Source organism: Lethenteron reissneri, chromosome 65 (assembly GCF_015708825.2).
Source record: "Lethenteron reissneri isolate LAM-NWPU_2019-01 chromosome 65, ASM1570882v1, whole genome shotgun sequence".
Lineage (NCBI taxonomy): Eukaryota > Metazoa > Chordata > Hyperoartia > Petromyzontiformes > Petromyzontidae > Lethenteron > Lethenteron reissneri.
Window position 1 is genome coordinate 11,087,341 of NC_083843.1, and position 23,956 is coordinate 11,111,296.

The window sequence follows — 23,956 nt, forward strand, 5'->3', positions numbered from 1 at the left end:
CAAGAGGAACAAGGGGGGGGGGAATTGCAGGGCGGGGGGGGGGGGGGTCAGCAGGACATCGTTTTGTTAAAAAAAAAACCACAGAACCAGGCACCATGGAGTAAGAGATAATTATATTCTGAACAAAGATAAGCCGGGATATCAGATTAAATAATCACAAGAAGTCAAATAATAAGTACGGAATTAAAGTAGAAGAGGAATCAAGGGCGGAGAAGGCTCTCAAAATTAACCAAACACAACACCCATGGGAAGCGAGCAACACGACCGCCTTTGTCTTTCCGAGAGGATCTCCACACACAGGCACCAAGCCAGGAAATGACACCCATAAAGGTTGGGTCACGATGAAACATCGTGAACACTGTTTCGGCATAACCAAGCAGCAAATAAGTCGCATTTCAACTTCCAAACCAAACCAACTTAAGCTGTGTGAGACAAAGGATGTGATCCCAGAGCAAGGGAGTGAATAGTTAAGCTCGCTTAACGCGTAGGTTTTCGCGACAAATGTTATTCAGTAACAAAACATGGATTCGAATGTTTTTTTTTAACTCAACGCGAATCATCGGTCTGGCTAATGGATAACTTCTGAAGCAGCCGACACGAGGCCCCCACCCCCTTTCTTCCAGAACGACACACACAGCTGTGTCTTCAAAGCTAATAAACACACGGACAAACACGCACGCGAAACACACGAACGGACACACACACGGACGCAGATGGTCCACCCCCACAGGAAGGTTTTATGACACAGCTTTTGAACAACTCGGGGAGCCGAGTGGAATTTTCCGATATAAACCGAAGGAAAATCCATACAACTCAGATCGACAGGGGCTTTGGCCTCCATCACAGTTCGTCAGGGGCTCTGGCCCCCATCACATATCGTCCGGGCTTCGGCTCCAACACACATATCATCCGGGCTACGAGCCCATCTTCGGCTCCACCACAGATCTTCACGAGCTCCGGCCTACATCACATATCGTCCGGGCTTCGGCTCCAACACACATATCATCCGGGCTACGAGCCCATCTTCGGCTCCACCACAGATCTTCACGAGCTCCGGCCTACATCTCATCTCGTCTCCGGGCTAAGGCCCCACCAGAGTTCTCCAGGGCGACAACCATCTCTCCTCGTCGCCGCCAACGAAGAAGCTTTTCGTCATCCAGAAGGACGAGGATCGCGCGGTGCCGAGGCATCGCCTGCCGCGCACGAGTGTACGAGCCAGGCGCCCTTGCCGTGTCACCACGCCGAGGTGCATCGCCTGCCGCACACGAGTGTACGAGTCCAGCTCCCCTGCCGTGTCGCCACGCCGAGGTGCATCGCCTGACCACGCAAACGAGCGTGGCCGCGCGTCAGTCATCGTACGGGGTCAGCCAAGAAAGGAGTCGGAAAGCGAGCCGCTCACCCTCTCACCGCAGCTGCGCAAGCCAGAGGGTCCTTCTCCGAAAGTCGTTCGTACCCACAACTTCCCCCACCAATAGACCCACACACGCACGCATTGACGCCCCACTCACCTGTGAGACTATCCCATCTAGTTCACCCTTACCATCGTATCAACCCTAGTCAATTATCAGAAGACTGATTATCAACTACATGAACCATCAGCTGGCCATGCGGAATCGCGGCCCATCGAGTGATTAAGAGTCCGTCGGTTATAAGAGTAAAGTTGTTACCGTGTCTTTCCCTTGTTCCGCTCATCACATAGGCGATCAATAGACTCGTCAAGGCAAACTCAAACTCTCGGAATCCTCATTACGAATCGACCGAACACAGAGAGAGAATATCTTGTCAAACCAGTTTCCTTTGTCCCAGAGTCTCGCCGAAGAATTAATTACAACAGAGCCAGATTCGCTCTCGCGCCCACACGCCCTCACCCACCATTGTATCAAACATTCCGTTAAAAAGGATTTTAGACTTGCCGATGAATCTATTGACATATACTTTCGCCTCTGGGATACAATAAGTGCTTTTTATTACCGCCATATGAAGTGTGTCATGCTTGTTTTCAAACTCGACCAGTCGCCGATTGTGATCAATACATGGGCGAACTAATGATGCCTGGTAGAAAAGTAGAGGTTACAATTGATAGAAGTGTTTTTAGTCATTCAGTTCGTTAAATGCATAAGTGTTTATTCATTCATTTTAGTCAAATGCATAATCTCGTAATTGCATAAGAGTTTGGTTATTCATATTAGTTAATGCATAATATCGCAAATGCATAAGAATTTTTAGTCATTCAGTTCGTTAAATGCATAAGTGTTTATTCATTCATTTTAGTCAAATGCATAATCTCGTAATTGCATAAGAGTTTGGTTATTCATATTAGTTAATGCATAATATCGCAAATGCATAAGAATTTTTAGTCATTCAGTTCGTTAAATGCATAAGTGTTTATTCATTCATTTTAGTCAAATGCATAATCTCGTAATTGCATAAGAGTTTTGGTTATTCATATTAGTTAATGCATAATATCGCAAATGCATAAGAATTTTTAGTTATTCAATTTAGCTAAATGCATAAGTGTTTATTCATTCATTTTAGTCAAATGCATAAGAGTTTTCGTTATTCATATTGCATAATTGCATAATGTCACAACTGCATAAGTTTTTGTCGTTCATATTAGTTAATTGCATAATCTTGCCCATGAATTATTGACGCATGTTTGACCTGCATGATAGAATGTCACGTGCTTGTTAGAATAAAATTGTAATCCAGAAGCATATCGAGTGTTCCTTCCAAGTCCATGCAAAACTGTCTTATTCTTGACAACTGTATCCTGTGATGAGATATGAAAATGGAGACCTAAAATATTATAACACACACTAGGATAATCGGTAAATGAATCTATGATAATCGTGTTATCCTGATTGATAACCCTGGATAAACGAAACTAAGCAAATTATCGTAACTGCACACATTAACATAATCGCAAGCCTCCGCATAAATTACTACGATTATCATAATTTATGCATATAATCACACGCATTATCATAATGTATGCGTATTAATACACACACTATCATAATTAATGCGATTTGCGCATTTTTCGGAAAATTATTAATTTTTATTATTTTCATCAAATTTCATAATCACAACACATACAACATAATGGGTGGCCCGTCCGGGATCTCTCGCAGACAGTGTTTTGCATGGATGATGGAATGAATCACTTCGTGTTAACCAGAATATCAGGATCGAACATTGCATGGTGATTGTGAACGGGCGGAAAACTAAAAAACGCCCTCTAAGGTTAAACCCCAGAATAGCAGGTTAAAACAGAGACAGTGGAATTAAGATAATATCGTATCAAACCAATTGCATCCTCTGATAAATGGTGTTAGAGGTACGCACTCTGAATCGGAAAATAACAGATAGCTCGAGTCAAATTGACTACACTCTGTGAGATAATTGTTTTATATGCACTCTGAAAAGAAATGTCAAAGTAACTTCCGCCATACCTAAGATGCTAGGATTGAGAATAATTTTTGAATGGGTTACGGGATGCGGGGAGCTCGTATTTAAACGTACCGACCAATCTGTTACAAAGCAGTACAGTCAGAGAGACATATGGGAAGGGAGCTGTATCGATAACACGAACACATCTCGGGGGAAACTAATTGACTGGATAAAAGGTAACGAAGGCGAACACGATGCAAAAACTGCAGAGAAGGCAGGACAGGACTCATTCCTTCTCACACAGGCATACAGACAGGGATTGTGGAATGAGGGAAAATTTGGAAAGGAAACGGGAGAGAAATCAGTGCTCGCGACACCAGCGAAACTCACAGACGTGGATCCACAGAATAAATATGGAAGTGACATTAATCACACTCTTGGGTACGTGGACAGAGTCCAGGGATTGATCGCACAAAAATTATGGATATCGAACAAAAAAATCATTGACAAAGGGAAACCCTCACAATTCGAGAGAAGGGATGGAGAGATACATATGCAAACAAAAACATGTGAGACTGACAACTTCACAGATAGAGGGAGGAAAAATGTTAAAGTAAAATCGCCAGGACATGGTACACTAAGGGCAGAGGCAAAAACTGAAGGGAAATGGCAACACGAGCGACACGGCACTGGGCGCGCACACAGAAAATGCACACCACTTAAACACAAGCGACACAGCACAGACCAAAGTGACAGATTGCCTGATGATAACTTGTTTGATGATGACGCTGTCGGCAATCAACTTTCGGAATACCTATTCACCAGTAAAACCCTTAAATTGATGGACAAGGCTCTAGTCAGAATTCCCGATTTTGACCCCCACAATAAGACTATGGATATCCACACACATATCGCAACCGTAGAAGAGGAGGCAATGATTAGAGGGCTGAGGAGACGGGATGAAAAAGCGAGTTTGTTGAAACGGACCTTACATAAAGAATCCATTCCATGGGTAAAGTCACTGCCACGCAAGGTTAGAAATGATTTTAAACAACTGAGCCTGGCAGTGATTCGGAAGTTTGGAGAATATTCGACACTCACTGAGGGGTTTTATGCTGTAAAATCGATGACCCAGGGCATGGACCAAGATCCACGTGACTACCTCGTCCAATTTAAAAGAGCGTATTACGCAGGCGATGTGAATCAATACCACGAAGGAGATAAAATGTTCAAAATTATGTTTTTTGAATCCTTGAGCCCAGAGATTACAGAAAGGGTGAGAATGGTTTTGAATCCAGAAACCGCATCCTTACGCCGCATAGAGAGCAAGGCGTACATAGCATGGTTATACAGAGCTAAGAATCATAATTCGGATCCAGAACACAGGGAGAGGGATGAGGAACCCAGCCTCTCAGAGAGGAATAAAAATCACCGAGCAGTCCCACCATGCAGGACGGAGCAGAAACGCACGCACACATGGCAAAATAACCCAGAGAGAGGTTGGCACGAGAATGAGAGCGGCACAAAGCCGAACATTCAGGAGAATCGCAGGAGGGGGAGGTTCAGAATAGAACCATACCAACACCCCATGCCACGACACACACAAGATCAAAATTACCCACAAAGATGGCGAGGTAACAATCCAGGAAAAATTTGGCACCCAAATGGGAGAAATACTGGGCTAAAAATGTACGAGAATCGCAGGAGGGAGAGGTTCAGAGCAGAACCATATCAACACCCCATCCCACGACACACGCAAGGTTCAAATTACGCACAGAGATGGCAAGATAACCACCTAGCGGGAAGGTGTTACACAGACCGCGGAGGTATGGATGCGAACATTCAGGAGAATCGCAGGATGGGAGGTCAAACACATTCGATCCAATTCCGACCAATTCCTCCACCGGCTATACCAAGAGGGAATAGAGGAATAACACAGAATGCGGTCCAAATACGTGATGAACCATCCACAGTGAGTGCGAGCGAGCGGCCAACACGCGCCCCACCCGCCGAGGTGTTAAACCCTGAGCAGGCTGCAAGTGACAGGGCTGAATTGAAGTGTGATCGGACGGTGGATAGCAGACAGCAGAGACAAAGAGAGAACACAGAGACACGCCCTGAGGAGCGCAGGCGTGAGCCTTTGAATGGAAAATATCCAAGGGAAACCAAAATGTATGTGGATCGGAGTGCTAAAATGGAGACGAATGTTCATGACATATCAGGAATGGTGTTGGAATCTAACACACTCGTAAAAACAAAGAGGGCAACATTACGAGGCACAGAATTAAGTCGACACACTGACTCGGCAAATGTGCATGTAATCGCAGAGAGAGCGAATGCCACGAACCAAGTGTCAAAATGGGTCGTGTGCGCGAATTCTGGTTACGTGCAGCACAATTTTTCACCACACACTCCCACGACGCGAGAGAGTGAGAGAGGAAACTACAAAAACGAACCCGAAAACCGTGATCAAATTATCAAAGTGATAAGTGGTAAACCAGGCAACATGAGGAAGGTAACGCATACATGCGTTCGAAACCGCTACCTAGCGTTTCCCAGGATTTAACAAAACAAAAATGAATGTTCGTCAGAGTTATGAGGTATGAGAACCGATGTAACGCAATATCGATGTTAACGTGTTGTTTATTTTCTTTTCTTATTTCGGATGTAACCAGGTTAAGATGGTAATACGTGCACGCGCGTCGTAAGAAATAACCGCCGAGAGTAAGGGCGGCTGATGGGATTCATGACATAAAAAGGGGGCATTACTTTGTTTGAAAATTCGCCAGTGGCCAAATCGACCCCTGATAATTTTCAAACGGGCGGACTGTTGTGTATGTACCCCCTTTTTATTTTTTTTTAATATTAATTTTTTTAAAGAATTATTCTGCCAACATAGATAATATCGTTTTTTTTAATAGACGCGGCCACGTGGGAACGAACACGCCCCCACACTTCCACAGAGGCCCCCACACTTCCACAGATGCGCGCATACCTCATTTCAAAGGAGAGAGGACATGAAAGGGGGGGCAATAAGGTAATAAAAACTCCCCTAAATTCACACAAGAGGAACAAGGGAGGGGGGGAATTGCAGGCGGGGGGGGGGGGGTCAGCAGGACATCGTTTTGTTAAAAAAAAAACCACAGAACCAGGCACCATGGAGTAAGAGATAATTATATTCTGAACAAAGATAAGCCGGGATATCAGATTAAATAATCACAAGAAGTCAAATAATAAGTACGGAATTAAAGTAGAAGAGGAATCAAGGGCGGAGAAGGCTCTCAAAATTAACCAAACACAACACCCATGGGAAGCGAGCAACACGACCGCCTTTGTCTTTCCGAGAGGATCTCCACACACAGGCACCAAGCCAGGAAATGACACCCATAAAGGTTGGGTCACGATGAAACATCGTGAACACTGTTTCGGCATAACCAAGCAGCAAATAAGTCGCATTTCAACTTCCAAACCAAACCAACTTAAGCTGTGTGAGACAAAGGATGTGATCCCAGAGCAAGGGAGTGAATAGTTAAGCTCGCTTAACGCGTAGGTTTTCGCGACAAATGTTATTCAGTAACAAAACATGGATTCGAATGTTTTTTTTTTAACTCAACGCGAATCATCGGTCTGGCTAATGGATAACTTCTGAAGCAGCCGACACGAGGCCCCCACCCCCTTTCTTCCAGAACGACACACACAGCTGTGTCTTCAAAGCTAATAAACACACGGACAAACACGCACGCGAAACACACGAACGGACACACACACGGACGCAGATGGTCCACCCCCACAGGAAGGTTTTATGACACAGCTTTGAACAACTCGGGGAGCCGAGTGGAATTTTCCGATATAAACCGAAGGAAAATCCATACAACTCAGATCGACAGGGGCTTTGGCCTCCATCACAGTTCGTCAGGGGCTCTGGCCCCCATCACATATCGTCCGGGCTTCGGCTCCAACACACATATCATCCGGGCTACGAGCCCATCTTCGGCTCCACCACAGATCTTCACGAGCTCCGGCCTACATCTCATCTCGTCTCCGGGCTAAGGCCCCACCAGAGTTCTCCAGGGCGACAACCATCTCTCCTCGTCGCCGCCAACGAAGAAGCTTTTCGTCATCCAGAAGGACGAGGATCGCGCGGTGCCGAGGCATCGCCTGCCGCGCACGAGTGTACGAGCCAGGCGCCCTTGCCGTGTCACCACGCCGAGGTGCATCGCCTGCCGCACACGAGTGTACGAGTCCAGCTCCCCTGCCGTGTCGCCACGCCGAGGTGCATCGCCTGACCACGCAAACGAGCGTGGCCGCGCGTCAGTCATCGTACGGGGTCAGCCAAGAAAGGAGTCGGAAAGCGAGCCGCTCACCCTCTCACCGCAGCTGCGCAAGCCAGAGGGTCCTTCTCCGAAAGTCGTTCGTACCCACAACTTCCCCCACCAATAGACCCACACACGCACGCATTGACGCCCCACTCACCTGTGAGACTATCCCATCTAGTTCACCCTTACCATCGTATCAACCCTAGTCAATTATCAGAAGACTGATTATCAACTACATGAACCATCAGCTGGCCATGCGGAATCGCGGCCCATCGAGTGATTAAGAGTCCGTCGGTTATAAGAGTAAAGTTGTTACCGTGTCTTTCCCTTGTTCCGCTCATCACATAGGCGATCAATAGACTCGTCAAGGCAAACTCAAACTCTCGGAATCCTCATTACGAATCGACCGAACACAGAGAGAGAATATCTTGTCAAACCAGTTTCCTTTGTCCCAGAGTCTCGCCGAAGAATTAATTACAACAGAGCCAGATTCGCTCTCGCGCCCACACGCCCTCACCCACCATTGTATCAAACATTCCGTTAAAAAGGATTTTAGACTTGCCGATGAATCTATTGACATATACTTTCGCCTCTGGGATACAATAAGTGCTTTTTATTACCGCCATATGAAGTGTGTCATGCTTGTTTTCAAACTCGACCAGTCGCCGATTGTGATCAATACATGGGCGAACTAATGATGCCTGGTAGAAAAGTAGAGGTTACAATTGATAGAAGTGTTTTTAGTCATTCAGTTCGTTAAATGCATAAGTGTTTATTCATTCATTTTAGTCAAATGCATAATCTCGTAATTGCATAAGAGTTTGGTTATTCATATTAGTTAATGCATAATATCGCAAATGCATAAGAATTTTTAGTCATTCAGTTCGTTAAATGCATAAGTGTTTATTCATTCATTTTAGTCAAATGCATAATCTCGTAATTGCATAAGAGTTTGGTTATTCATATTAGTTAATGCATAATATCGCAAATGCATAAGAATTTTTAGTCATTCAGTTCGTTAAATGCATAAGTGTTTATTCATTCATTTTAGTCAAATGCATAATCTCGTAATTGCATAAGAGTTTTGGTTATTCATATTAGTTAATGCATAATATCGCAAATGCATAAGAATTTTTAGTTATTCAATTTAGCTAAATGCATAAGTGTTTATTCATTCATTTTAGTCAAATGCATAAGAGTTTTCGTTATTCATATTGCATAATTGCATAATGTCACAACTGCATAAGTTTTTGTCGTTCATATTAGTTAATTGCATAATCTTGCCCATGAATTATTGACGCATGTTTGACCTGCATGATAGAATGTCACGTGCTTGTTAGAATAAAATTGTAATCCAGAAGCATATCGAGTGTTCCTTCCAAGTCCATGCAAAACTGTCTTATTCTTGACAACTGTATCCTGTGATGAGATATGAAAATGGAGACCTAAAATATTATAACACACACTAGGATAATCGGTAAATGAATCTATGATAATCGTGTTATCCTGATTGATAACCCTGGATAAACGAAACTAAGCAAATTATCGTAACTGCACACATTAACATAATCGCAAGCCTCCGCATAAATTACTACGATTATCATAATTTATGCATATAATCACACGCATTATCATAATGTATGCGTATTAATACACACACTATCATAATTAATGCGATTTGCGCATTTTTCGGAAAATTATTAATTTTTATTATTTTCATCAAATTTCATAATCACAACACATACAACAGAGACATGAGCCTTCATCGTGGCTACAAAGACCATCTTTTGCCGGAGACATGAGCCTCCACCGTGGCTACAAAGACCATCTTTTGCCGGAGACATGAGCCTCCACCGTGGCTACAAAGACCATCTTTTGCCGGAGACATGAGCCTTCACCGTGGCTACAAAGGCCATCTTTTGCCGGAGACATGAGCCTTCATCGTGGCTACAAAGACTATCTTTTGCCGGAGACATGAGCCTCCACCGTGGCTACAAAGACCATCTTTTCCTAGGGACATGAGCCTTCACCGTGGCTACAAAGACCATCTTTTGCCGGAGACATGAGCCTCCACCGTGGCTACAGAGGCCATCTTTTGCCAGTCCCATGGGCCTTACCGTCGTCACTTTGGCAGTATCCACCGTGGTCCCAGTCGCCTCAGCTTGCTGCGGACGAACTTTCACCAACACGGGATCGGCCTTCTGCTGCTGCTGCTGCTGTTGCTGCTGCTGATGATGATGTTGCTGCTGCTGTTGCTGCTGCTGTTGCTGCTGCTGATGCTGATGATGATGTTGCTGATGTTGCTGATGTTGCTGCTGTTGTTGTTGCTGTTGCTGCTGTTGCTGCTGCTGCTGCTGTTGCTGCTGCTGTTGATGTTGCTGATGCTGCTGCTGGACAGAATGGAGAAAGGGAATCTTGATTGAGGCTGGGGAAGCGATGCGATGGGTATGGTGGCTGGGAGGGTGTGTGAGTTGGGTGTGTGGGTGGGTGGGTGAGTGGGTGGGTGTGTGAGTTGGTGTGTGTGGATGAGTGTGTGGGTGGGTGTGTTGGTGGGTGTGTGAGTTGGTGTGTGAGTTGGGTGTGTTGGTGGGTGTGTTGGTGGGTGTGTGAGTTGGGTGTGTGGGTGGGTGGGTGAGTGTGTGTGATTGACATATCAGGGCCACTACCGCCACCACCACCACCACCACCTCCACTACCGCCCCCACTACCACCGCCCCAACCACCACAACCACCACCTCCACCACCACCATCACCACCACCACCACCACCACCCCCATCACCATCACCACCATCACCACCTCCACCACCACCACCACCACCACCACCTCCACCACCGCCCCAATCACCACCTCCACCACCAACCCTACCACCACCTCCACCACCACCTCCACCACCTACACCACCACCATCACCACCCCCACCGCCACCATCACCACCCCCACCGCCCCCACCGCCCCCACCAGCACCACCCCCACCACCACCACCACCATCACCACCCCCACCGCCACCATCACCACCCCCACCGCCCCCACCACCTCCACCACCACCACCACCCCCACCACCACCACCACCATCACCACCCCCACCGCCACCACCATCACCACCCCCACCGCCACCACCACCACCACCCCCACCACCACCACCACCACCACCACCTCCACCCCTAGATCGACTCAGCCTCAAGCGAATCACCTTGTGCTGACGACGGCATTCCGGGACCTCCCCAACATCATCACCTCCTCCTCCTCCACCTCCTCCACCTCCACCACCTCCACCACCTCCACCTCCTCCACCTCCTCCACCTCCACCTCCTCCACCTCCTCCTCCATCTCCTCGCTGTCCCAGCCGCGTCTCACCGAGCTCCAGGCTCTGCAGGAGGGAGCTCACATCGCTGGGCGCCGATGGAATCTCCCCGCCGGGGCCAAAGTCACAGGAGGAATCGTCGCCACCACCGGCACGGAGGTGACGGAGATCCTTCCTTGACGGGAGGTGGTGGACTTCTCGTACGGCCATGTCCGACTCCAGGTTGTTCTCCATGCGGTGGCGGACCGGGAGAGACAGAGAGATGTTCTCTCTGTCTGTCTGTCTCTCTGTCGGTGTCTGTGTTTCTCTTGTCTTGCTTTCGCTTTGTCTGTCAAGTTGTTATCTCTGTGTCTGTCTGTGTGTCTGTGGAGGCGTTAGGTGAGTGGGGGCAGGGAGGGAGGGGGAGGGATGGAAATCGTAAGGTGTTGAAGGGTGAGTGGGTGAGTGAGTGAGTGAGTGGGTGGGTGTGTGGGTGAGTGAGTGGGTGGGTGAGTGGGTGAATGTGTGGGTGGGTGAGTGGGTGAGTGGGTGAGTAGGTGGGTGAGTGAGTGGGTGGGTGTGTGGGTGAGTGAGTGGGTTGGTGGGTGAGTGAGTGGGTGCGTGGGTGGGTGTGTGAGTGAGTGGGTGAGTGAGTGGGTGAGTGAGTGAGTGGGTGGGTGGGTGAGTGGGTGGGTGAGTGGGTGGGTGAGTGGGTGGGTGAGTGGGTGGGTGGGTGTGTGGGTGAGTGTGTGGGTGAGTGAGTGAGTGAGTGGGTGAGTGAGTGGGTTATTGAGTGGGTGAGTGGGTGAGTGAGTGGGGGAGTGGGTGAGTGGTTGAGTGGGTGAGTGGGTGAGTGTGTGGGTGGGTGAGTGGGTGAGTGGGTGAGTAGGTGGGTGAGTGAGTGGGTGGGTGTGTGGGTGAGTGAGTGGGTGGGTGTGTGTGAGTGGGTGAGTGAGTGGGTGAGTGGGTGAGTGAGTGGGTTAGTAGGTGGGTGAGTGAGTGAGTGGGTGAGTGGGTGGGTGTGTGAGTGAGTGGGTGAGTGGGTGACACTAACCAAGACACTCACCACCACCACACTCACCACCACACTCACCACCACACTCACCACCACACTCACCACACTCACCACACTCAACACCACACTCACCACCACACTCACCACCACCACCACTACACTCACCACCACACTCACCACCACACTCACCACCACACTCACCACCACACTCACCACCACACTCACCACACTCACCACACTCAACACCACACTCACCACCACACTCACCACCACCACCACTACACTCACCACCACACTCACCACCACCACTACACTCACCACACTCACCACACTCACCACTCACCACACTCACCACCACACTCACCACCACTCACCACCACACTCACCACACACACTCACCACCACACTCACCACACTCACCACACTCACCACTCACACTCACCACACACACTCACCACTCACACTCACCACTACACTCACCACCACACTCACCACCACACTCACCACCACACTCACCACCACTCACCACCACACTCACCACACACACTCACCACTCACACTCACCACACTCACCACCACACTCACCACACTCACCACACTCACCACCACTCACCACCACCACTACACTCACCACCACACTCACCACCACCACCACACTCACCACCACCACTACACTCACCACCACACTCACCACTACACTCACCACCACCACCACTACACTCACCACCACACTCACCACCACACTCACCACACTCACCACCACACTCACCACCACACTCACCACCACACTCACCACACTCACCACACTCACCACCACACTCACCACCACACTCACCACCACCACCACTACACTCACCACCACACTCACCACCACCACTACACTCACCACACTCACCACACTCACCACTCACCACACTCACCACCACACTCACCACCACTCACCACCACACTCACCACACACACTCACCACCACACTCACCACACTCACCACACTCACCACTCACACTCACCACACACACTCACCACTCACACTCACCACTACACTCACCACCACACTCACCACCACACTCACCACCACACTCACCACCACTCACCACCACACTCACCACACACACTCACCACCACACTCACCACACTCACCACACTCACCACTCACACTCACCACACACACTCACCACTCACACTCACCACTACACTCACCACCACACTCACCACCACACTCACCACCACACTCACCACCACTCACCACCACACTCACCACACACACTCACCACTCACACTCACCACACTCACCACCACACTCACCACACTCACCACACTCACCACTACACTCACCACCACACTCACCACCACCACCACACTCACCACCACCACTACACTCACCACCACACTCACCACTACACTCACCACCACCACCACTACACTCACCACCACACTCACCACTACACTCACCACCACTACACTCACCACTACACTCACCACCACCACTACACTCACCACTACTACACTCACCACCACACTCACCACTCACCACCACCACACTCACCACCACACTCACCACTACACTCACCACCACCACTACACTCACCACCACTACACTCACCACTACACTCACCACCACCACTACTACACTCACCACCACACTCACCACTCACCACCACCACACTCACCACACTCACCACTCACCAGGAATTTCCGTGTTTATTTTGAATTCACTTCTGTGAAAGCGCATTGAAAGAATCGATCACCCGACCGAATCGATTTCCGATTCCAATCAACGGGGATATTATTTTAAATATATTATTTCCATTCGAAGGGCACACAGGACAAAGTCAACTTAATTTGAACATTCTAGTTATCGATTAAAGTCTTTCGATATCTTTATTTAATTTTTATTTGATAAGGTGGCTTCGAAAATCGATTTTCTAGGCGCGTAGTACGTGGATCGATTCCGAGCTCGATTCACGATTCCCGGAAACGCCGTCCGCCAACAGTAGGAATCGAATCGGTTAAACGATTCCGCTATCAACTACAAAAAGTTTTGCTTCGATTCCACGTTGACCACCCCACCCCACGTGGGCTGTGACGTCATATGGATGTTTCATGCGGTCAAATTGAAAATGCAAAATTTTTAAAAAACATGTTTTGATTTAAAGCTTTAGTGACTGCAGGGATTCGTCTTCTTGGTTCGTTCGGTAAAGTCACGTATAAGGGAAATAATAAAATAAAAAAATGAAACATAATAAAATAATTGAATAATATAATATTTAAAAAATTAATAATATAATAAAATAATAAACATAAAACATTTAAATACTATAATAAAATAATATAATAATTATTTCCATTTTCGATTTAAAGCTTTCGTGACTGCAGGGATTCATCTTCTTGGTTCTTTCGGTAAAGTCACGTAGAAGGGAAATAATAAAATAATAAAATGAAACATAATAAAATAATTGAATAATATAATATAATAAAATATAGTAATAAAATAATATACAATTATAAAATAATATAATAAATGTATATAATATAATAAAATAATAAACATAAAACATTAAAATAATATAATAAAATAATTATTTCCATTCTAACGTGATGACTTTACCGAAAGAACCAAAAAGATGAATCCCTGCAGTCACGAAAACTTTAAATCGAAACAAATTACAATTTCGATGTAAAGCTTTCGTGACTGCAGGGATCCATCTTCTTGGTTCTTTCGGTAAAGTCATCACGTTAGAATGGAAATAATAAAATAATAAAAATATAAAACGATTAAAAATTATCACGACAGTCGAAAACGTCGTGAGAATTTTTATATTTTTATTATTTTATTATTTCCCTTCTACGTGACTTTACCGAAAGAACCAAGAATATTTTAAAAACGTGTTAAAATCTAAACAATATTCTTGCTTCTTTCAGTAAACTCACGTAGAAGGGAAACAATAAAACAGTAAGACATTTTTTTCAAATTTTCTAATTTCTAATTTTCTTGCCGTTGTTTTCACACCTGATGACGATTGCTCGTGTTGCAGTCGAAACGTCTTGAGAATTTTATTGTTTCATATTTTTTATTATTTTATTATTTCCCTTCTAACGTGATGACTTTACCGAAAGAACCAACAATATGAATCCCTGCAGTCACGAAAGAAGCTTTACATCTAAATTTAATATGTAAACAATTAAAAGTTTTCACGGTTGCCGATAACAACAACAACAACAATGAGTGGTAACGCAAAAACAACAACAACAACAACAAAACGACGTCACCACGTGATGATGATGTCATCACCCACGTGGTTGAGCTGCTATCACCACCGACCTACCCTACTCACCCACCCACTCACCCAATCACTCACTCACCCACCCACCCACTCACCCAATCACCCACCCACCCACTCACCCACCCACTCACCCACTCACTCACCCACCCACTCACCCACCCACTCACCCAATCACTCACTCACTCACCCACCCACTCACCCACCCACTCACCCACCCACCCACTCAATCACCCACTCACCCACCCACTCACCCACTCACTCACTCACCCACTCAATCACCCACCCACCCACTCACCCACATCACCCACCCACTCACCCACTCACCCACTCACCCACCACTCACTCACCCACCCACCCACTCACCCACTCACTCACTCACCCACCCACCCACCCACTCACCCACTCACCCACCCACTCACCCACTCACTCACTCACCCACCCACCCACCCACTCACCCACTCACTCACTCACCCACCCACCCACCCCCCACCCACCCACTCACCCACTCACCCACCCACCCACTCACCCACTCACTCACCCACCCACCCACCCACCCACTCACCCACTCACTCACTCACCCACCCACCCACCCACCCACCCACCCACTCACCCACTCACCCACCCACCCACTCACCCACTCACTCACTCACCCACCCACCCACTCACCCACCCACTCACCCACCCACCCACTCAATCACCCACTCACCCACCCACTCACCCACTCACCCACTCACTCACTCACCCACTCACTCACCCACCCACCCACTCACCCACTCACCCACCCACTCACCCACTCACCCACTCACCCACCCACTCAATCACCCACCCACCCACTCACCCACTCACTCACATCGCCCACCCACCCACCCACTCACCCACTCACCCACCCACCCACTCACCCACTCACTCACTCACCCACCCACCCACTCACCCACTCACTCACTCACTCACTCACTCACTCACTCACCCACCCACCCACCCACCCACTCACCCACTCACCCACCCACCCACTCACCCACTCACTCACCCACCCACCCACCCACTCACCCACTCACTCACCCACCCACTCACCCAATCACTCACTCACCCACCCACCCACTCACCCACCCACCCACCCACTCACTCACTCACCCACTCACCCACCCCACTCACCCACTCACCCACCCACTCAATCACCCACCCACCACTCACCCACTCACTCACTCACCCACCCACCCACCCACTCACCCACTCACTCAATCACTCATTCACCCACTCACCCACTCACCCACTCACCCACCCACCCACTCACCCACTCACTCAATCACTCATTCACCCACTCACCCACCCACCCACCCACTCACCCACCCACACAATCACTCACCCACCCACACAGTCACTCACCAACCCACTCACTCAATCACTCACTCACCCACCCACTCACTCACCCACCCACTCACCCACCCACCCACCCACTCACCCAATCACTCACTCACCCACACAATCACTCACTCACCCACTCACCCAATCACTCACTCACCCACCCACTCACCCACTCCCCCACCCACCCACTCACCCAATCACTCACTCACCCACACAATCACTCACCCACTCACTCACCCACCCACTCACTCACCCACCCACCCACTCAATCACTCACTCACCCACCCACTCACCCACCCACTCACTCACCCACCCACCCACTCACTCACCCACCCACTCACCCACCCACCCATCCACTCACCCACCCACTCACTCAATCACTCACCCACCCACTCACTCACCCACCCACCCACTCACTGACCCACCCACCCACCCACTCACCCACCCACCCACTCACCCACTCAACCAAACACTCACTCACCCACACAATCACTCAATCACTCACTCACCCACTCACCCACTCACTCAATCACTCACTCACCCACCCACTCACCCACCCACCCACCCACTCACACAATCACTCACTCAATCACTCACTCACCCACCCACTCACCCACCCACCCACCCACTCACCCAATCACTCACTCTCCCACACAATCACTCACTCACCCACTCACCCAATCACTCACTAACCCATCCACTCACCCACTCACCCACCCACCCACCCACTCACCCAATCACTCACTCACCCACACAATCACTCACCCACTCACTCACCCACTCACTCAATCACTCACTCACCCACACAATCACTCACTCAATCACTCACTAACCCACCCACTCACCCACTAACTCAATCACTCACTAACCCACCTACTCACCCACTAACTAAATCACTCACCAACCAACTTACTCACTCACCCACCCACTCCCTAACTCAATCAATCACCCACTCACCAACCCACTCACTCACCCACTCACCCACTAACCCACTCCCTCACCCACCCACTCACTAACCCACTCACTCACCCACCCACCCACTCACTAACCCACTCACTCGCCCACCCACTCACCTAACTCAATTACTCACCAACTCACATGCCCACTCACCCACCTACTCACGCACTCCCTCACTAACCCACTTACTCACTCACCTACCCACTCACCAACCAACTCACTCACTCACTCACCCACCCACTCCCTAACTCACCCACCCAATCACCTAACTCAATCAATCACCCACTCACCAACCCACTCACTCACCCACTAACCCACTCCCTCACCCACCCACTCACTAACCCACTCACTCACCCACCCACCCACTCACTAACCCACTCACTCGCCCACCCACTCACCTAACTCAATTACTCACCAACTCACATGCCCACTCACCCACCTACTCACGCACTCCCTCACTAACCCACCTTCTCACTCACCTACCCACTCACCAACCAACTCACTCACTCACTCACCCACCCACTCCCTAACTCACCCACCCAATCACCTAACTCAATCAATCACCCACTCACCAACCCACTCACTCACCCACTAACCCACTCCCTCACCCACCCACTCACTAACCCACTCACTCACCCACCCACCCACTCACTAACCCACTCACTCACCCACCCACTCACTAACCCACTCACTCACCCACCCACTCACCTAACTCAAGTACTCACCAACTCACATGCCCACTCACCCACCTACTCACGCAATCCCTCACTAACCCACCTACTCACTCACCTACCCACTCACCCACCTACTCACTCACCAACCCACCCACTAACCCACTTAGCCACCCACCCCACTTAACCCCCTCACTCACTAATCCACCAACCCACTCACTCACCCACCCACCTACTCACTTACCCACCAACCCACTCACTCACCAACCCACCCACTAACACACTCAGCCACCCACCCCACTTAACCCTACTTCTCACTCACTAATCCACCAACCCACTCACTCACCCACCCACCTACTCACCCACCCACCTACTCACTCACTCACCAACCCACCCACTAACACACTCAGCCACCCACCCACTAACCCCCTCACTCACACACCCTACCCCTCACTCACTAATCCACCAACCCACTCACTCACCCACCCACCTACTTACCCACCCACCTACTCACTCACCCACCAACCCACCCACTAACCCACTCAGCCACCCACCCACTAACCCCCTCACTCACACACCCTACCCCTCACTCACTAATCCACTAACCCACTCACTCACTAATCCACCAACCCACTCACTCACCCACCCACCTACTCACTCACTCACCCACCAACCCACTCACTCACCAACCCACCCACTAACCCACTCAGCCACCCACCCCACTAACCCACTCACTCACACACCCTACCCCTCACTCACTAATCCACCAACCCACTCACTCACCCACCCACCTACTCACTCACTTACCCACCAACCCACTCACTCACCAACCCACCCACTAACCCACTCAGCCACCCACTCACTAACCCCCTCACTCACCCACCCAACCCTTCACTCACTAATCCACCAACTCACTCACTTACCCACCAACCCACTCACTCACCAACCCACCCACTAACCCACTCAGCCACCCACCCACTAACCCCCTCACTCACACACCCTACCCCTCACTCACTAATCCACCAACCCACTCACTCACCCACCTACTCACTCACTCACCCACCAACCCACTAACTCACCAACCCACCCACTAACCCACTCAGCCACCCACCCACTTAACCCCCTCACTCACACACCCTACCCCTCACTCATTAATCCACCAACCCACTCACTCACTAATCCACCAACCCACTCACCCACCCACCCACCTACTCACTCACTCACTCACCCACCAACCCACTCACTCACCAACCCACCCACTAACCCACTCAGCCACCCACCCCACTTAACCCCCTCACTCACACACCCTACCCCTCACTCACTAATCCACCAGCCCAACCACCCACCCACCCACCTACTCACCCACCCACCTACTCACTCACTCACCAACCCACCCACCCACTAACCCAGCCACCCACCCCACTAACCCCCTCACTCACACACCCTACCCCTCACTCACTAATCCACCAACCCACTCACTCACCCACCCACCTACTCACCCACCCACCTACTCACTCACTCAGCCACCCACCCCACTAACCCCCTCACTCACACACCCTACCCCTCACTCACTAATCCACCAACCCACTCACCCACCCACCCATCTACTCACCCACCCACCTACTCACTCACCCACCCACCTACTCACTCACCAACCCACCCACTAACACACTCAGCCACCCACCCCACTTAACCCCCTCACTCACACACCCTACCCCTCACTCACTAATCCACCAACCCACCCACCCACCTACTCACCCACCCACCTACTCACTCACCCACCAACCCACTCACTCACCAACCCACCCACTAACACACTCAGCCACCCACCCCACTTAACCCTACCCCTCACTCACTAATCCACCAGCCCAACCACCCAACCACCCACCCACCCACCTACTCACTCACCCACCCACCTACTCACTCACCCACCCACCTACTCACTCACTCACCAACCCACCCACTAACACACTCAGCCACCCACTCACTAACCCCCTCACTCACCCACCCACGTACTCACTCACCCACACACCCACTAACACACTCAGCCACCCACCCCACTTAACCCTACCCCTCACTCACTAATCCACCAGCCCAACCACCCACCCACCCCTCCTAACGTCACCTGTGGCGGACAGGTGAGAGAAGTGAAAGAGGAAACCAGAACTGGACCGCGTGATGTCACGAAACCGCGGAGATGAAAAAAACCAACCCAAGTTCGAAAAGCGTCCACCAAAGTTTCGTTGCCTAAGTCAGTTTCTTAGCACTTTGCTGATGTTGTTGATGATGTTGATGTTGTTGTTGATGTTGTTAATGTCGCTCGTTTCTCCGTGGGTAATTTGTGTGTCTATGTGGGTCTCTTTGTCTCTATGGGTCTCTGTGTATGTTAACGAGGCCTGTGTAACTAAACGGGCTCCATGCATCTGTATGGGTATCTGCGTCTCTGTGTATCTACAGTGGGTCTCTGTGTCTGTGTCTGTATGGGATTATGTGTCTGTATGGGATTCTGTGTCTGTATGGGTTTCTGTGTCTGTATGGGTTTCTGTGTCTGTATGGGTCTCTGTGTCTGTATGGGTTTCTGTGTCTGTATGGGTTTCTGTGTCTGTATGGGTTTCTGTGTCTGTATGGGTTTTTGTGTCTGTATGGGTATCTGCGTCTCTGTGTATCTATATGAGTCTCTGTGTCTGTGTCTGTATGGGTTTCTGTGTCTATATGGGTCTCTGTGTCTGTGTCTGTATGGGACTCTGTGTCTGTATGGGATTCTGTCTGTATGGGTCTCTGTGTTTGTATGGGTTTCTGTGTCTGTATGGGTTTCTGTGTCTCTATGGGTTTCTGTGTCTGTATGGGTTTCTGTGTCTGTATGGGATTCTGTGTCTGTATGGGTTTCTGTGTCTGTATGGGTTTCTGTGTCTGTATGGGATTCTGTGTCTGTATGGGTCTCTGTGTCTGTATGGGATTCTGTGTCTGTATGGGATTCTGTGTCTGTATGGGATTCTGTGTCTGTATGGGTCTCTGTGTCTGTATGGGTTTCTGTGTCTGTATGGGTTTCTGTGTCTGTATGGGTCTCTGTGTCTGTATGGGTTTCTGTGTCTGTATGGGTTTCTGTGTCTGTATGGGTTTCTGTGTCTGTATGGGTTTCTGTGTCTGTATGGGATTCTGTGTCTGTATGGGTTTCTGTGTCTGTATGAGTTTCTGTGTCTGTATGGGTCTCTGTGTCTGTATGGGTTTCTGTGTCTGTATGGGTTTCTGTGTCTGTATGGGATTCTGTGTCTGTATGGGTTTCTGTGTCTGTATGGGTTTCTGTGTCTGTATGGGTTTCTGTGTCTGTATGGGATTCTGTGTCTATATGGGTCTCTGTGTCTATGTGGGTCTCTGTGTCTGTATGGGTCTCTGTGTCTGTGTCTGTATGGGTCTCTGTGTCTGTATGGGTCTCTGTGTCTGTATGGGTTTATGTGTCTGTATGGGTTTCTGTGTCTGTATGGGTTTCTGTGTCTGTATGGGTTTCTGTGTCTGTATGGGTTTCTGTGTCTGTATGGGTTTCTGTGTCTGTATGGGTTTCTGTGTCTGTATGGGTATCTGTGTCTGTATGGGTCTCTCTGTCTGTATGGGTCTCTGTGTCTGTATGGGTCTCTGTGTCTGTATGGGTCTCTGTGTCTGTATGGGTCTCTGTGTCTGTATGGGTCTCTCTGTCTGTATGGGTCTCTGTGTCTGTATGGGTCTCTGTGTCTGTATGGGTCTCTCTGTCTGTATGGGTTTCTGTGTCTGTATGGGTCTCTGTGTCTGTATGGGTCTCTGTGTCTGTATGGGTCTCTGTGTCTGTATGGGTCTCTGTGTCTGTATGGGTCTTTGTGTCTGTATGGGTCTCTCTGTCTGTATGGGTCTCTGTGTCTGTATGGGTCTCTGTGTCTGTATGGGTCTCTCTGTCTGTATGGGTTTCTGTGTCTGTATGGGTCTCTGTGTCTGTATGGGTCTCTGTGTCTGTATGGGTCTCTGTGTCTGTATGGGTCTCCGTGTCTGTATGGGTCTCTGTGTCTATCGGGGTTTGTATCTCTATGTGGGTCTCTGTGTATCTATGGTGTGTTTCTGTGTCTGTATGGGTCTCTGTGTCTGTATGGGTCTCTGTGTCTGTATGGGTCTCTGTGTCTGTATGGGTTTCTGTGTCTGTATGGGTCTCTGTGTCTGTATGGGTCTCTGTGTCTGTATGGGTCTCTGTGTCTGTATGGGTCTCTGTGTCTGTATGGGTCTCCGTGTCTGTATGGGTCTCTGTGTCTATCGGGGTTTGTATCTCTATGTGGGTCTCTGTGTATCTATGGTGTGTTTCTGTGTCTGTATGGGTCTCTGTGTCTGTATGGGTCTCTGTGTCTGTATGGGTTTCTGTGTCTGTATGGGTCTCTGTGTCTGTATGGGTCTCTGTGTCTGTATGGGATTCTGTGTCTGTATGGGTCTCTGTGTCTGTATGGGTCTCTGTGTCTGTATGGGTCTCTGTGTCTGTATGGGATTCTGTGTCTGTATGGGTCTCTGTGTCTGTATGGGTCTCTGTGTCTGTATGGGTCTCTGTGTCTGTATGGGTCTCTGTGTCTGTATGGGTCTCTGTGTCTGTATGGGTTTCTGTGTCTGTATGGGTTTCTGTGTCTGTATGGGTTTCTGTGTCTGTATGTGTTTCTGTGTCTGTATGGGTTTCTGTGTCTGTATGGGTTTCTGTGTCTGTATGGGTTTCTGTGTCTGTATGGGTTTCTGTGTCTGTATGGGTCTCTGTGTCTGTATGGGTCTCTGTGTCTGTATGGGTCTCTGTGTCTGTATGGGATTTTGTGTCTGTATGGGTCTCTGTGTCTGTATGGGTCTCTGTGTCTGTATGGGTCTCTGTGTCTGTATGGGTTTCTGTGTCTGTATGTGTTTCTGTGTCTGTATGGGTTTCTGTGTCTGTATGGGTCTCTGTGTCTGTATGGGTATCTGTGTCTGTATGGGTTTCTGTGTCTGTATGGGTTTCTGTGTCTGTATGGGTTTCTGTGTCTGTATGGGTCTCTGTGTCTGTATGGGTCTCTGTGTCTGTATGGGTCTCTGTGTCTGTATGGGTCTCTGCGTCTGTATGGGTCTCTGCGTCTGTATGGGTCTCTGTGTCTGTATGGGTCTCTGTGTCTGTATGAGTCTCTGTGTCTGTATGGGTCTCTGTGTCTGTATGGGTCTCTGTGTCTGTATGGGTCTCTGTGTCTGTATGGGTCTCTCTGTCTGTATGGGTCTCTGTGTCTGTATGGGTCTCTGTGTCTGTATGAGTTTCTGTGTCTGTATGGGTCTCTGTGTCTGTATGGGTCTCTCTGTCTGTATGGGTCTCTGTGTCTGTATGGGTATCTGTGTCTGTATGGGTCTCTGTGTCTGTATGGGTATCTGTGTCTGTATGGGTCTCTGTGTCTGTATGGGTCTCTGTGTCTGTATGGGTCTCTGTGTCTGTATGGGTCTCTGTGTCTGTATGGGTCTCTGTGTCTGTATGGGTCTCTGTGTCTGTATGGGTCTCTGTGTCTGTATGGGTCTCTGTGTCTGTATGGGTTTCTGTGTCTGTATGGGTTTCTGTGTCTGTATGGGTTTCTGTGTCTGTATGGGTCTCTGTGTCTGTATGGGTCTCTGTGTCTGTATGGGTCTCTGTGTCTGTATGGGTCTCTGTGTCTGTATGGGTATCTGTGTCTG

The 23,956-nt window shown here is 49.2% G+C and overlaps 2 protein-coding genes across 3 annotated transcripts in view; both read left to right on the top strand.

Moving 5' to 3' along the window:
- LOC133359534 (uncharacterized) overlaps positions 1-23,956 on the top strand; it is a 159,405-nt gene that overhangs the window by 75,392 nt on the left and 60,057 nt on the right. The gene's annotated exons all lie outside the window — the stretch shown is intronic.
- The window catches only part of LOC133359593 (tumor necrosis factor receptor superfamily member 6-like), a 30,148-nt gene continuing 17,324 nt past the window's right edge, over positions 11,133-23,956 (top strand). For both annotated transcript variants that reach the window (XM_061578047.1, XM_061578046.1), the window contains exons 1-2: positions 11,133-11,231; positions 20,416-20,528. The gene's annotated coding sequence lies outside the window, so the exon portion shown is untranslated. The remainder of the gene's footprint in view (positions 11,232-20,415; positions 20,529-23,956) is intronic.